The following is a 14,153-nucleotide window of genomic DNA, read 5'->3' as shown; positions in this document are numbered from 1 at the left end:
TTAGTTATGTAACGGGTTAAAAAAATGAATCGTGTGTTGGGAGGTGACGCCAATATCAAAATGTTTTCATCTTCCCAGTTGCAACAGAATTTCCAATCTTTAAATACAACTTGTGCTTTTTCAAATACAATATCTGCGGCGACGCGCGTGACTGCGGACGGCACCTCCTTACTAGATGCATTCATAACAAACATTAATTTTCACTCATTAGTCGCCGACGTTGTGTACACGACCAGTGACCATTTGGGTATCATTTCGCTAGAGAGTGAAATCAATCATGCGACCCGACAAATTAAGAAGTCAGTTTTTGTATACAGTATATTACTTCATAAGGCCTTGGAGCCTTTCACCATACTATTGTTCAGCAAACTTCGGACTGCGTTTACCGAGCATAAGACAGCGACTCTGCATACTCACTTTTCATGAATATTTTCAAAACTTTACATAATGCGCACTTTTTATACAAAAATATGACGACGCTATCTAAAGCACGGAAACCTTGGCTGACTCCTGTCCTTCCAGATATGAGTAAACAAAAACATGCGTTGTATGCCCAATGTGTAAAATCTAGAGTAAAATCTAGAGATTCGAGGAATTTAAGAAATTTAGAAACACTCAAACAAGCTTAAGGGTGCAAAGGATGCTTTTTTACGTATGCTTGCTGAACCTGCTAGCCAATGAAGTGATGTGATTTGGCATACACTGAGTACATTGTACCAACCTACTGCTATTGCAGATAATTTGTGTATAGACGGTGCAGCAACTTTCAAGAGATCCAATACCATTCACGATTAATGCATGCTTCACCCTAAAATCCCATCAGTGCCATGATCGGAGCCTCTACAGCTACGCTCAATTCCAACCAGAAAATAGGAAAGGAGCATCTCTTTTTCTCGCTCCAACTAGCTCTTCTGAAGTTTTCTCTTGTATCGGCACTGCTGGAAATAGGAAGCCTCTGGAAGCCGATGGTATCCTGATTCATCCCGTAAAGTATGTTCTATAGATATTATAAGCCCTGTTCTTAACCCATATTTACAACGCAATATTTCCTCAGGTACATTTCCCGGAAAAACGCCGATTACCAACGTTATTCTCGTATTTGAGGGCGGCGATAAGACTAGACTAAATAATTATCGGACTATTTATATAATTCCCGTTTTTTCTAAAGGTATTGAGAAAATTATGCTCATAAGATCGGGCCGATCGCGGCCAACATCCTAAAGAATAGCAACTCTAACAATAAGATACAACTTATATAGGTACCTGCTCACTCGGGGAGTCTAGGGAATGAGGCGGCCCACCTGGTAGCCCGAAGTTTAATCAACCGGGAGGTGGAGCCCTCAACTTCCGACAGGAAGGTATTACCACATACAACGAAATTACCGCTTATTATAGAGAGAATCGCAAGACATACGCGAACCCGCATACAGAACTAACAAGGAAGCAGGCTACGATATGGAGACGTATACAAACCGCTTCTATCCCCAGCCCCCATCGGATATCCAAAATCTACCCGGATGAAATCCAATCAAACTGCCAACAATGAAACCGCATGAAGGCTACCCAAAATCACATTCTTTGGGAATGCGAGGGAAACCCTCCTCCAGAGCCAATACTGCCAACTCCCTCCCACGAGACATGGGAGTCACACCTGTCGACGACTGACTACCAGATTCAGGCAGAAGTAACCAACGGGGCCGAAACGGTCGTGGCAAGCAATTGGCCATCACCCTTCGGACCGCCGGCAAGCTAATTTCACGACCTTGTTATGCCGTAAATAAAGTTCTCTCTATCTATATGCACATAAGATTGCTATCATTCTTTAAACGCCACAACTTCCTTCAAGATTTTCAGCATGGTATTGGAAAGCCCCATTCAACTGAAGCGGCACTCCTGGCTCAAAATGATATGATTATAGATACATTCAGTCGTAAACATCTGGTATAAGGTATTGTAAGGGTTGGGGTCGGGCATGAAATAGGTGGTAGCTGGCCCATGCCGTCGTCCAACTCATCCACGCTGAGGACGTTGTTGAAGGGAGAGGCTTGTTCTCATCGAGAACTAGGAATATGGGATTTATTTACGCAGTATCTACATGAGAACGTTACAGTTCATCAGTCTAGCATGACTGAAAGAGAATGCACACTGAACAGCCGACAACGGCTGCTTAAATACACTCTGTCTTCCCTAGATACCTCGGTGAGGGAGAACGGCCGTTCAACCATCGACCAATTCGGAGCGTCCAAAGTCATCGTAGCCGACCCGCCTTTGAGGGGGAGGGTTTACACACTCACTTCCGCACAGGTTTCACTGATCACACCGAGGTGAGAGGGTTCTCGCAGACACGGGTCCTGCCCCGAGCAGGCGCCTCTTGATCCCAGAGTTGACCCCGCAGACAGTGGACTCCACGTCTTGACTGACGACTTCTAAGGCCCGTGAGACAGCGCCGCAAAACACCTTTTTCCAGGAGTTCCCCCACTCCAAACAAACCGTGACGGTGACGGCGAATCCACAAACAATACTTGGTCCGCCGACTGCGTCTAGACATCCCGGCGCCGCTCGCTTGGGGACGCGGCGTATTGTCGTTCTTACAAAGCGAGTCGCCGCAGCAGACATGCCGGCGCCATCAGGTTGTTGACGAGGCGTATTGTCGTCCTTACAAAGCGAGTCGCCGCAGCGGGCCGGGCGCGTGCCAAGATCTGGTTCTCCGAATATCGCCACCCCCAACAGGTGCGGCTGGCTGGAAAAATTTTGTAGGTCGGTACCCTTGCAGGCCGTTCGTAACAGTATATAAATTGATTTCTCCAAGACTTTTGACTTAATTACTCATTCCAATTATGCGACATCTGCAAGGAAGACAGTCATCGTTGGTGTGCTGGAAGGAAGTATTTTAGGGCCACTGCTATTCTTGGTTTACATAAATGGCATCGTACGCTGTACAGATAATGCCACATTTGTTTCGTACGCTGCGGCATGACAGTTATATACTCGCAGGTACCTTAGCAAAGATAAAGAAAACAATTTCATCTACGATTACGATACTCCCTAATGTGAAATTTCAGAGCAGATCTATAGTGTTTTCATTTCGCGATATATTACCTGGCGCGGACAATCTGTCTCGTGCGGCACGTTGTAAATGGAGCGAAGTGCGGCGCGGCTGCCTTGCTAATCTGGATGTCGCTATAGTCAGCGTGTGGGTGACGCGTGGGCGCGATTCGCAGCAGCTACTCCGATGCCATCTCGTAGCCATCGTCGTCGCACTACGCTTTTCTTCTCACGCTTTCGCCATACCTGCCTCCGTTGTCTGCCTCATGGTACCGTTCCAGCCTCCTCTCCGCTTTCCTACTCGCATCTTCCATTGCCCGCTGCCTCCGCGTTCACTTTCATCTTTCACTGTGCTCGTTCGTTCGGTTACGCCGCCGCAGCCCACGCTCGCCGCAGGCACGGGCGCCAAGAGCTGCGCTCATAAAAAGGCTAACAAGACACTCTCTGATTTCGAAATCTGGGCCGTGGCCAACTGTTTAAAAATAAACCCTGATAAGACACAGATAATTTTGCACACGCCAAAACGTAAAACGTTGATAAAGGTGATGAATAGATTTCGCCAAGAGCTGCGCTCTAAAAAAGGCTAACAAGACACTCTTTGATCTATAAATCTGGGCCGTGGCCAACTGTTTAAAAATAAACCCTAATAAGGCACAGATAATTTTGCACACGCCAAAACGTAAAACGTTGATAAAGGTGATGAATATATTTCTAGAATCACAGCAGTTATATATGGCGGACTTGGAGTACATTTCTCAAAGCACCTTACTTGGAATGAACATGTAGAATACCCGAAATCCAAGATGTCATCTGCAATTGGTGCCAATGCTTGAATGCGACGCATTCTCCCTACTAAGGTTAAAATTATGCTAGACAACGCTTTAGTCGTATCTCGCATGCAGTACTGCAGCATGGTGTGAGGCACAACTGGTGTGACTTATTTACCCAACTTACGCTACAGAAGAGAGCTGTATTTTACACAGCTGGTGCACGTTATACTTACCCAACAAAACCTCTTCTTTCAAAATGTGAAATCCTTCCTATATTTAGTTTCTACAATTATAGTCTGACATTGCGTTACAAAGCTTTCGTTAAATCGGTATTGGTTAAATATTCGCCTTGCAAAACTAAAGTAAGTACTAGTATTCGTCAAAATAGACATAAAGAAATGTGGTTCATGCCCACCTTGGAACTTGTTATTACGAACGATATTTGTCGATCACCCTACCTGCACAACTAAACGCGTCGAATCTTGAAGATCTTGATACTTCTTGTAACCTAAACTAGCTCATTAAAATATTTTTCCACCATAGTTATTTCCAGGACTAGTAAAGCCGCCTATCTTGTCTCTGTTATCTTGTTCATGTTAAACTCAGCTGTTCATGTTTATACCGTATCATGTTCATGTCAAATTTTGCTTGTTTAGAGTATTTGTCGCTCCTGTATTACTCAATACTCTGTAACGCCACCCATGTTTTGTATAATTATTCGTGTAGGACTGGTCGTCATCTTGCTGTATTGCCAATTTGTAAGGGGTCAGGACCTCATCAAGCTATTCAACCTTATAGTCCTGTACGCCTCCTTATCAAAGGAAATAGAAATTGATAGATTCATTCGTTGATTCAGGTTTGCGGTGCTATCTGGCTAACATTTTTCTTGTAACTTTGCCTTTGATAAAAATAATAGGAAAATTGTTTTGCCACAGCAAAACGTTGGTTTGAGTTATATGGCGGTTTGATATTTTATTTCGTGGTTGTGGCGCAAAGAAACAAATACGAAGAAAACTTGTGAGGGCAGCAGCTACAGTAAAGCAGAGTTAACAGAACGCCATCAACCAGTGAAGCATATTTTTTCGATGCTTCTCCATTGCGAACACAAAACACTGCGAGTTGATCAGATTTTAGTACAACGATCTGTGTGAGAATGCCACAGTTGTCAGTCCATCAACTAGGAAGTAGCCGTACTCATACCTGTATACGTGCAGCATATTTAGCAGCATCAAACAAAAACAAAAAAAATGTGGTGTTTAGCATCCTCATACTGCAGCACAGCGGGTTTTCAGGGACGCTGTAGGGTTGGGGCTCCGGGTTCATTTCTACCATCCGGTGTTTACTAACGTGATCCCTACGTACAGGAGCGTTTTCGCATTCCAACTCTCGGAACGCGCGAGCCGCGATTGGGACAACCGGGAATCAAACCACCGCGGTGGTTGCGAGGCGGGACTTGCGGGACTACAAGGCGGGACTTGAGGCAACAAATGGCTAGGCGCGGCACAAGCGCCACGTGTTTATAGTAAGCGAACTAGCCATTCAAAAGGGCCTATGCCTACTATGACATAGCTAGCTCTCTCAAACGCGATCACTCCTGCTCGGATCAACAAACGTGCTGCCGAGCAACGCCTCTCTGAATGCCGCGGGAGAGGCTAAATTTAGCTCAGATGGCGTCATGCGTGCCCCGACAACGGCGCCATCTGCGCATGCGACACATGCATGTTTGCGTAATAGCTTCTTTCCAACCAAAGGACAAGGGCAAGTGAGCTCGCGTCTCCTCTTTCAAGCCGGCCGTGGTTGCACATGGCGGTCCGAGCCTACCCGCCGTATCAAGTCAGAATCAAATTTTATTACTACATACGAAGTTATTACAACATGTACTATAGAGGAGGAGGTCCCGGAGTCGGAGACTGAATTGGGACCTCCTGTACGTGATATATACGAAAGGAAAAGTAAACTTAGTTAACGCAGCAACTAAATACAACTAAAAACAAATGAGAAAGGCATCGATTAAAAAAAAAACAGTAGAACACGAATTAAATCAGTTAAGCAACATATGGAAACATGAACAAATTGAACAGAAAATGGGCTTGTTTAAACAGTTTCATACGTGATTAATAAGCATGATATAAACTTCAGTATTAACCAATAAAAATGCAAACGCATGCATTATGTGGCATATACAAAAAAATGTTATGTAAGGTTCGGTCGGTTTAAAAGGAATTTTTTGAATTCTGTAATAAATGAATATAGTGTCAATAATTTTAAAACAAATGGTAGCGAGTTCCATAATAAAAGAAAGCGTTGAAATGAACAGATTGCTTACATGCAATCTGCGAGAGGCAGCACGAGGCATTCGCTCCCCGCTGCCGGCGCTATTCATCACGCCAGCGTTGTGACAGCAAGTATTCGTGATCATCGAGTGAGATCTGTTCATGTTTTCCTTGGCGCGCATGACGCCATGCTTGTTAATTTAATGAGTAGTCGAATGTTTACCGCAATTTATACAGCCGACATAAAATTGTGAACCTTCGTGTAGTTGTCGAATACTTTGCTATCGCTATCAATGCGAATTCGCCTTTCGTGTGAAATTGAAACATTTATTTAGTGTGGGGATCGAGGTGGGGGGGGGGGGGGTGCCTTCCCGCACCTCATCCTCCAGCTTGCGCGTGGTGACGGCGATTTGCCAAGCTCAGTCTCCGGAAAATCACCGCCCCAGTGGCAACATCGCAGATACGTTTAGCCAAGCTAGTAAGTTTAACTCTGTGACGATGTGGATTGTATGGCCCCGACGAGGCGAAGAAGAAACTGTAGTTCTGATGATGTGGATTGTGTGGCCATGACGTAACAAAAAAAAAAAAAAGCGTAGCCACGAGAATGAGAGCTGAGTGCGGCTCAAGAGACAGACAGCTTGGCAAGGCAGCGCTTGGTGGCCCAGTAGGTTTCTTTATACCCAACCTTACTCTGCTGGCGGTGACAAGATTCCGAAGGCGCCTTAGGTAGAAAAAAAAATGAGCACCTGTTTGCTGCACCGGATTACGGACATTTAGAGTTCTCCTGGAATGTCCGGTAGTGTCCCTCTCGGCAATTCGAAGTTTTGACTGCCCTATTACCATGTCGAATACCGCAATTAAATCTGTACATGAGTAGGTGTGGGTTCGCACCATCGAACCTCTGTGCACCATGTGAGGATATAGAATCCCTGAACTACTTCCCCCACCACGGCCGAAAATATAATTCGGAAAGAAAGACCTGCTTAGAGAGAGAGAGAGAGAGAGAAATTATTCGAAGGAAGGCAAAGAGGTCGGCCTGAACTAGCGTGCTCTAGCCTGCTACTCTGCAGAGGGGTAGGGGAAACGGAGACTTAAAGGCTGGATGAGTGGTGATGATGACATGAAGAAGGATTCACAACGATTAAGGTAAGTTCAGCATTCTCATGGTTGTCAAGAAACTCCAAAAAAGTCATTCAGAAGTGTCATCCGCCTTCCAAAGCATGGCTAGAGTCACGAATCTAAGTATGTGGACTTCAGGAATCTGCTGAGTTCATCCGTGCGCATTTGTGAGATTCACCGCTTGGGGAACTCCCGGTGCATCAAACTAGTATTTGCTTCGTCGACTTTACCAGCGTCTGCCAAAGTGGGGTACGCGATTTATTGCGTCCGACCATTTGTCCCGAGGCCTCTGCAGTGTCGGAAATGTCTCAAGATAGGCCACGTAAGCGCTGTGTGCAGAAATCAAGCAACTTGCCAGCGTTGTGGTGGGCAGCATAATACCGCCGACTGTGAGGCACCTTTATTAACATGTGTCAACTGTCCTGGCTCTCACGAAGCAATTTCGAAGGATCGTCCGAAGATGCAACAGGAAGTTCGTATTCTCCAAAAAATGGCATGAGACAAATCTTCCCATAGAGAGGCTGCTCAATCGGTTCGCCGAGACAGAAAACGCTCGTGTAACAAGCGCCACCCAGTGACTTCAGAAAACCCGCATTCCGGGGCGCAGAGGCCACGATAACCTCTGCCTGTGCCGGAACCGAGGACGGTAAACATGCCTACTGCAAATTCAGGGTCGCTGAGAGCACAGGGCGAACATTCGTCGCTCTTGGGTGGCACAGACACGGAGTGGCATTTGCTGCCCTGTAGACTCACGGTCACGACGCCATACTTTTACATCAGAGAGTGGATGCTAATGCTAGTAAAGCCGATGACCCTACAGGCAAGCAAGGTGTCGAAAAGAATGACAAGAAAATCGTTGAAAAAAATACTGAAGCACCTGCTACAATCAATGCGCGTGATTCTCTGTGGTCTCCAGACTCCGGCCGCTAAACGCGTCGTGCATGTCCTCACCGCACTGGAGCCGCTTGTCGCTGCTCTTTACACAATTTAAAGACCTTTCTTGGCACCTGCGCTGCTCGCGCATAAGCCCCACACACAAGTTTCTTCGTTGCGCGTTTTTGTGGAGTTTCAATTACATTCGTGACCTACTTAGAGCAGCCCCTATTGCGTATTGGCCTTACTCGCTTGGTTATTGATATTTTATCTTTTGGTGCAAGCACCCTTAGTAGAGCCCGAAAGGAAGTGTGCCAGATTTTGCATGAGTATGTCATTGCTAATTAACACTAGATCGCATTGTTCTCATAATCTACCATCTTCGTCAAAATTAGCACTTCTCAAGAAAATAAAACAAAAGAAAAATAATTTATAATCACAATTAATATAGGTATAACTGATCAGGTTAACAGGAAGAACTTCACATTATGTTTCCATTGCGAACTATGGCTAACACCCATCGTGCGTACAACCCGCCGTGGTTGCTCAGTGGCTATAATGTTGGGCTGCTGAGCACGAGGCTGCGGGATCGAATCCCGGCCACGGCGGCCGCATTTCGATGGGGGCGAAAACACCAGTGCACTTAGATTTAGGTGCACGTTAAAGAACACCAAGTAGTCGAAATTTCCGGAGTCCTCCACTATGGCGTGCCTCATAATCAGAAAGTGGTTTTGACACGGTAAGACCTCACATTTTTTAATCGTGGGTACATGCCATAAGGAAGATCATGCGTTCAAATCGTACCTTCACAATTCTTTTAATAATAAGTAAGTGTTAAATCATAGCATTAATGTTATAAATTGTACTGATTATTCAGATTTATTAATCTGTCTGTTTTGATTGCTAATTTCATTTTATTTATAGTTTCTTGAAATATTATGTCAAGTTCAGCTGTCCAATTCTTGACCAATCCCCAGGGTGAGTACGAGCCATATTTTAGTGACATCATCATCTTGATCCGGCGTGGACCGACTCGGACGGCAGCTTGCTGAGCGGCGGTTCGAGTAGGGACCTCCTAAGACCGGGCGTTTTGCTGCCAGCGGACCTGGTGAGGCAGATAATCCGTGCTGCGCATGCTGCTCACCCGGCGACCTGCGGTCATAGCGGCCTGGTGCCATATTCGACTTGAGGGCCTGCACGATGGCCAGCGGTCTTCGCGGCCTGGGACCTAGGAGGCACCCGCCGCGGACCAGGTGGGCCGGTGTGCTCGCGGCAACAGTGGCTGGCTAGCCGCTGGCCTGAACTGCAGCAGCCTGGTGCTCTGCCGGTCTACTGTACGCCTCTTCTGCTGCCGAGTCACAGACCGATGGGGTGCACTGCGGACGCCGGAGGCAGCGGATGCCTATGTACAAGCCACTTCAAGTGGGGCTGGACTTCGGGCTGCCGGCGGATTATCCAAGACGACAACCACCACGGCAACTACGACAACATACCGGCGAATAGGACAGTAGTAGATGTGTACTTAGGCGCGTTAGGGATTCTAGACATTATAGATATTACTATTATCATCGTTCAGTTCTTTGTCGAGTCTGTAACTTATCGCGTCTGTGGAATAAATAGGCTGTGTTGTACGAGCAAAACACCTGACTGCCGTGTCAGCCATGGGTCAGGCTCATGGCTCTAAAAATCAGTTTTCCGGCGTTATCGAAAAATTGACCGTCCGACGTTATGGCACACACATTTATGGTGCCACTCACGACCATTGGTGGAAGTCGAACCCATGACTTTTGGTGAAATCAAAATTCAATGGCACCAAAATGAATGGTGCCACTATTGATGGTCGAACCTATGACCATTGGTGGGAGTCGAACCCACGACCTTTCGTGTTAATTAAGGCGCATTAAGGCACCCTAAACCACGGCTTTTGGTAGGAGTCGAACTCTCGACCTTTGGTGAGACCAACATTCAGTGGCGCCAAAATTGATGGTGTCACCATTGATGATCGAACCCACGACCAGTCGTAGGAGCCGAACCAACGACCTTTGGTGGTAAGGCGAAGTTAATTGAGGCACAATTAAGATATAGTTGATTAAGGCACTCGAAGCCACCACCTTTGGTGGGAGTAAACAATAGCAAGTAACAACACATTCGGACGAGAATGTCAAGTAACTTAATGAATGCCTCGTGAGCACGCAGGCTTTCGCCTTCCTCTTTATCATATGCTAAAGTGACTGTCAACATTTAATGGATCCTAGGTCCATATCATCTATCTTATCACAAGGTATAACCTCCTTGCGTCTAGCGCCAGAGCTATATATTTATTATACTGACTCTAGAGGAAAAGCAGTGCTAAAAAAGTGACAACCGCAACGACGCCGCCTTAATTGTTACTACCGCTCAGTGTTGTAACGCTAGAAGCCAAATATAACGCAAATACGAGCATTTATACGTAGCATGTATGTATGAACAATTTGTAAAGCTTGTTCCGTAAATATTTTAGAAATATCCAACAGCTATTTATTAAATTTTACGGTGCGTGAAAGAGTGCGTTTGAGGGCGCCTGAACGAATGGCGCCACCATACTGGGGGAGGCTTGGGATCGCGTTGATAACGCGTCTCCTCTAAATCGCATCTCGTCGTCTGTGCCTGCGCGCTTACTCAGCGTAGCAACATGGCGGCGCCCTTGCGGTTACCCATTTCAACGCATGGGCGCTAGGGGGATCTTTGGCTCTAGAGTACGTTGTATTGACTCTATGGTCGGAGCTGCTTTTCCGCGCAAACCGTGCTCTCCCTCAGGTCACCGTGTGAGCAGGCGTCACCAGGACGCACCCAAATTGGCCTCCCAGTGGCGGCGCCAGGGCTCCCTCTCCACCCGAGCTCGCTTACACTGAGCGCTTTCTTGCCTTTTCCTCTCCACAATCACTCCCTCTTGCTCGATGCGGCACGTGATCAACGAGTTGGTTACATGGGTCCAGTGCTCCCGCGACTTCACGTTCTCGTGCTTGGTGAATGGCTACCCGGTTAGCCTAGTGCAGCGGGTGCGCGTACTCGGTCTTGTGGCAAGCCTTTGCCCGCAAGCTGTGACTGTCACACTGTGGGGTATCTTGGGTTAATAAACTCATGTTTGTTGGCGATCTCACTCTGGAGCCTTCTCTGCCCCGTGTCGGATTCTACGAACCCTGCCATAGCGGCCTTTGTGCGTTGCAGAGTGGAGGAGCGTCGTGGCCTTTTCTGACCGTCGCTCGTAGGGCAAGCCTCGTGCACACCCATCTCCACAATAGCCAAGCAGGCATGTGCTGAATCATGTAACAGGTCACCGCTAGCAGCAATGTAGCTCTGAATGAACTATCTCGATCACACAAGTGAAAATGTCGATTTTTTAAGACAATGTTTTCTTAGCTGAGTTCACACGAATTTGGCGTATCTTGGTATCTTGTAACCGCTTCCAGAAGAAAACGACCTTCTCTCTAGAGTGGCGTAGCGAGCCCCACACGGTATTAAAATGCAGGTCTGAACGATACAAAAAGCGATAATTAGTCTCAGAGTAAGTAAAACTAACGGTACGGGCGTTATAAGCGTCAACAACCGAAAATTAACCACATTGCACTATACCCCTGTAAAGGGTGCACCGCCGTAGATACTGACACGATGAGGCAAAGCGACCGCATGGCACACTTGGAGTGTGTTCGCTTGGACTAAGTGCACGAGGCAATGGTGTCAGAAGGCGGCTTCGCCAGAGCTCACAAGGAGCTAGAATTAGTCGCAGAGTAGGTGAAATTGATTGTACGGGCATAATTGGCGCCAGTACAGTCGAAAATTAGCCACGTCTCCAGGACTGGCCCAGCTGGCCCTCCGTAAAAAAAAAAGTAAGCCAAGTTTCTACGCTGAAAAAGACAATGTCAATGTCGACGTGATTGCGCGTAAAATACGATATCAATAAGATACAAAATGAGTGAATAATGATTATGAAACAGAAGCAGACACGTACAGAGACATATGATCAACATGTAATGTGAATCATGTGAGCCACAATGCACGTCGACATTGTCTTGTTTGACGTTGACACCTGGTTGACCTCTAGTTAATTTTTTTTAACGTGAAACATCTTTCAGTGTGGTCTAGGGGTTCACTTGCTAAAGGTGCATGTAACGAAAACATGTTGTTATACTATAATCGCTTATATCTTTGCAACCATACTACCCACATGCATTTACTTTGATATCGTTGTGTAGAGGAAAAAAGCCTTTCCTCAATCACACATGGGTCACGTGCACAGATGGCGTGGTTTTCCCAGAATGCATGGTACAAGGTCAATTCACATGGTCGCGAAGGCGAGGCTGAAATGCCGTTCCAAACCAATGAGCAGTAACGTAAATTAGGGTCATGTGACAGTCGTGCGATTGAAGCGCAACGACATCTCGCGGGGCAAAACACCAGTTGATGAAGATTATGCATCCATTACTCACTCATGAAAACATCTGTAAAGTACAATCAGTGTCATTAAAATAGAAAAATGTTACGTTACAGGCTGTTTGCTTTCATCCACGAATAATTATGAATACGAAACTGTGCATGCTTTTTGCAGTTTGCTCGTGGCGGACGCGTGCTGAGATATGCCGCGATGGTGTTACCGAATTTAACACTGTCATGTCGTCAAAACTCTCTTTCTGCGTAGCCATAAATAGTAATTGCAATATATATGATATTAACCTTACAAATTTTGATCAGTAACTTTATTTTCTAACTGCATTTTCGCTAACTAATGTGTTTTAGTAATGCATTCAGTACCAGAGGAAAACTACAGGTAGCACGTGTGCCGTGTTAGTGAAGATGAAAGTGCGTTTTTTTTAATTATTTCAATGTAGCGTTGATTTTATCTTCCCGCCGAAATAACAGGTGTGCTAGCAAAAAGGGCATATGCATGTGGTACTTAGTTAAAAATCTGGATGAACCTACTGCTCTGAATTCATGCAAAACTCTTAAGGCTCCCCAGTGTACTTGCTGGCATTATAGGAGGAGGGCTAAAACACAGATGGGTCAGTTATCAATTGGTGTTGGATTGTGACGCGATGGGTGGCGAATATTCTCACTTACTTATACTGTTGTGTGTTCTTTGTATGTGGTAAAGGCGATGTGATGTTAGCACAAGCCTGGAATGGCAAAAATGTTTTTTCTCGAAAAGTTGGCCCCGTGAAATGTTAGAAAGAAAGTTAGAAAGAAGCGTGAAAAGTTAGAAAGAAGCTGTGGGCAAGTGCGAAAGAAAACCGCGAGAAGGGTGATAAAGTTTCCTTAGCTTTTGACAAATTATACATCAATAGGACAGCTTATATTTGGAGCGAGGAAACAAATGAAAGAATTCCTGTTGTAAAAAACGACGCAGAAAAACCATACCGCCCCACGACCCGTCGTCACGCGCAAGCGCAGAAATAGGCACGAGCGTCGCCGATGATCCAGACAATGCATCAGAACTTTCGTGTTTAGAAATCTTCGAACCTGCCATCCACAGAAATTCAGTTTCAGCCAAGGATAAACGTCTGCGTATCGTGAATTTTAATGCTCGTAGCGTGGTGAACAAGATAGATTCCCTAGAAATAAACTTGCTACAACACGATCCGCACATCGCAGTCATAACGGAAACCTGGTTGCGCAGCGATATAACAAATGAACTCGTTTTTCCACCCCATTACAAAGTATTTCGTAAGGATAGACTGCGCAGAGGCGGAGGTATAGCGGTTCTAGTTAAAGATCAAATCGGAGCCACGCTTATCGGTGATACTCCCGAACTAGAGTACCTATGCATCAGGTTATCGTGCTGGGGTCAATGCTTTGTGCTGTTCGCATTTTATAGACCACCTGATGCTACACCAGAATACTTGAATAAACTTAAAGAGCACATGTCTCTCTACCAAAATAAGAAAATTTTTCTGATTGGCATCTTAACTTGCCTGGTATCAATTGGGAGCTCCTCCAAACAAACAATAAGGCCGATGCAAATGCTAACATTATTTTTGACATTATACTAACACATGATCTTATTCAAGTGGTTAATGAACCCACGCGTGTGCAAGGGTCG

The sequence above is a fragment of the Dermacentor variabilis genome, unplaced genomic scaffold (genome assembly GCF_050947875.1).
Source record: "Dermacentor variabilis isolate Ectoservices unplaced genomic scaffold, ASM5094787v1 scaffold_12, whole genome shotgun sequence".
In the NCBI taxonomy this organism is placed as follows: Eukaryota; Metazoa; Arthropoda; class Arachnida; order Ixodida; family Ixodidae; genus Dermacentor; species Dermacentor variabilis.
Note: the sequence above shows the minus strand (reverse complement) of the source record.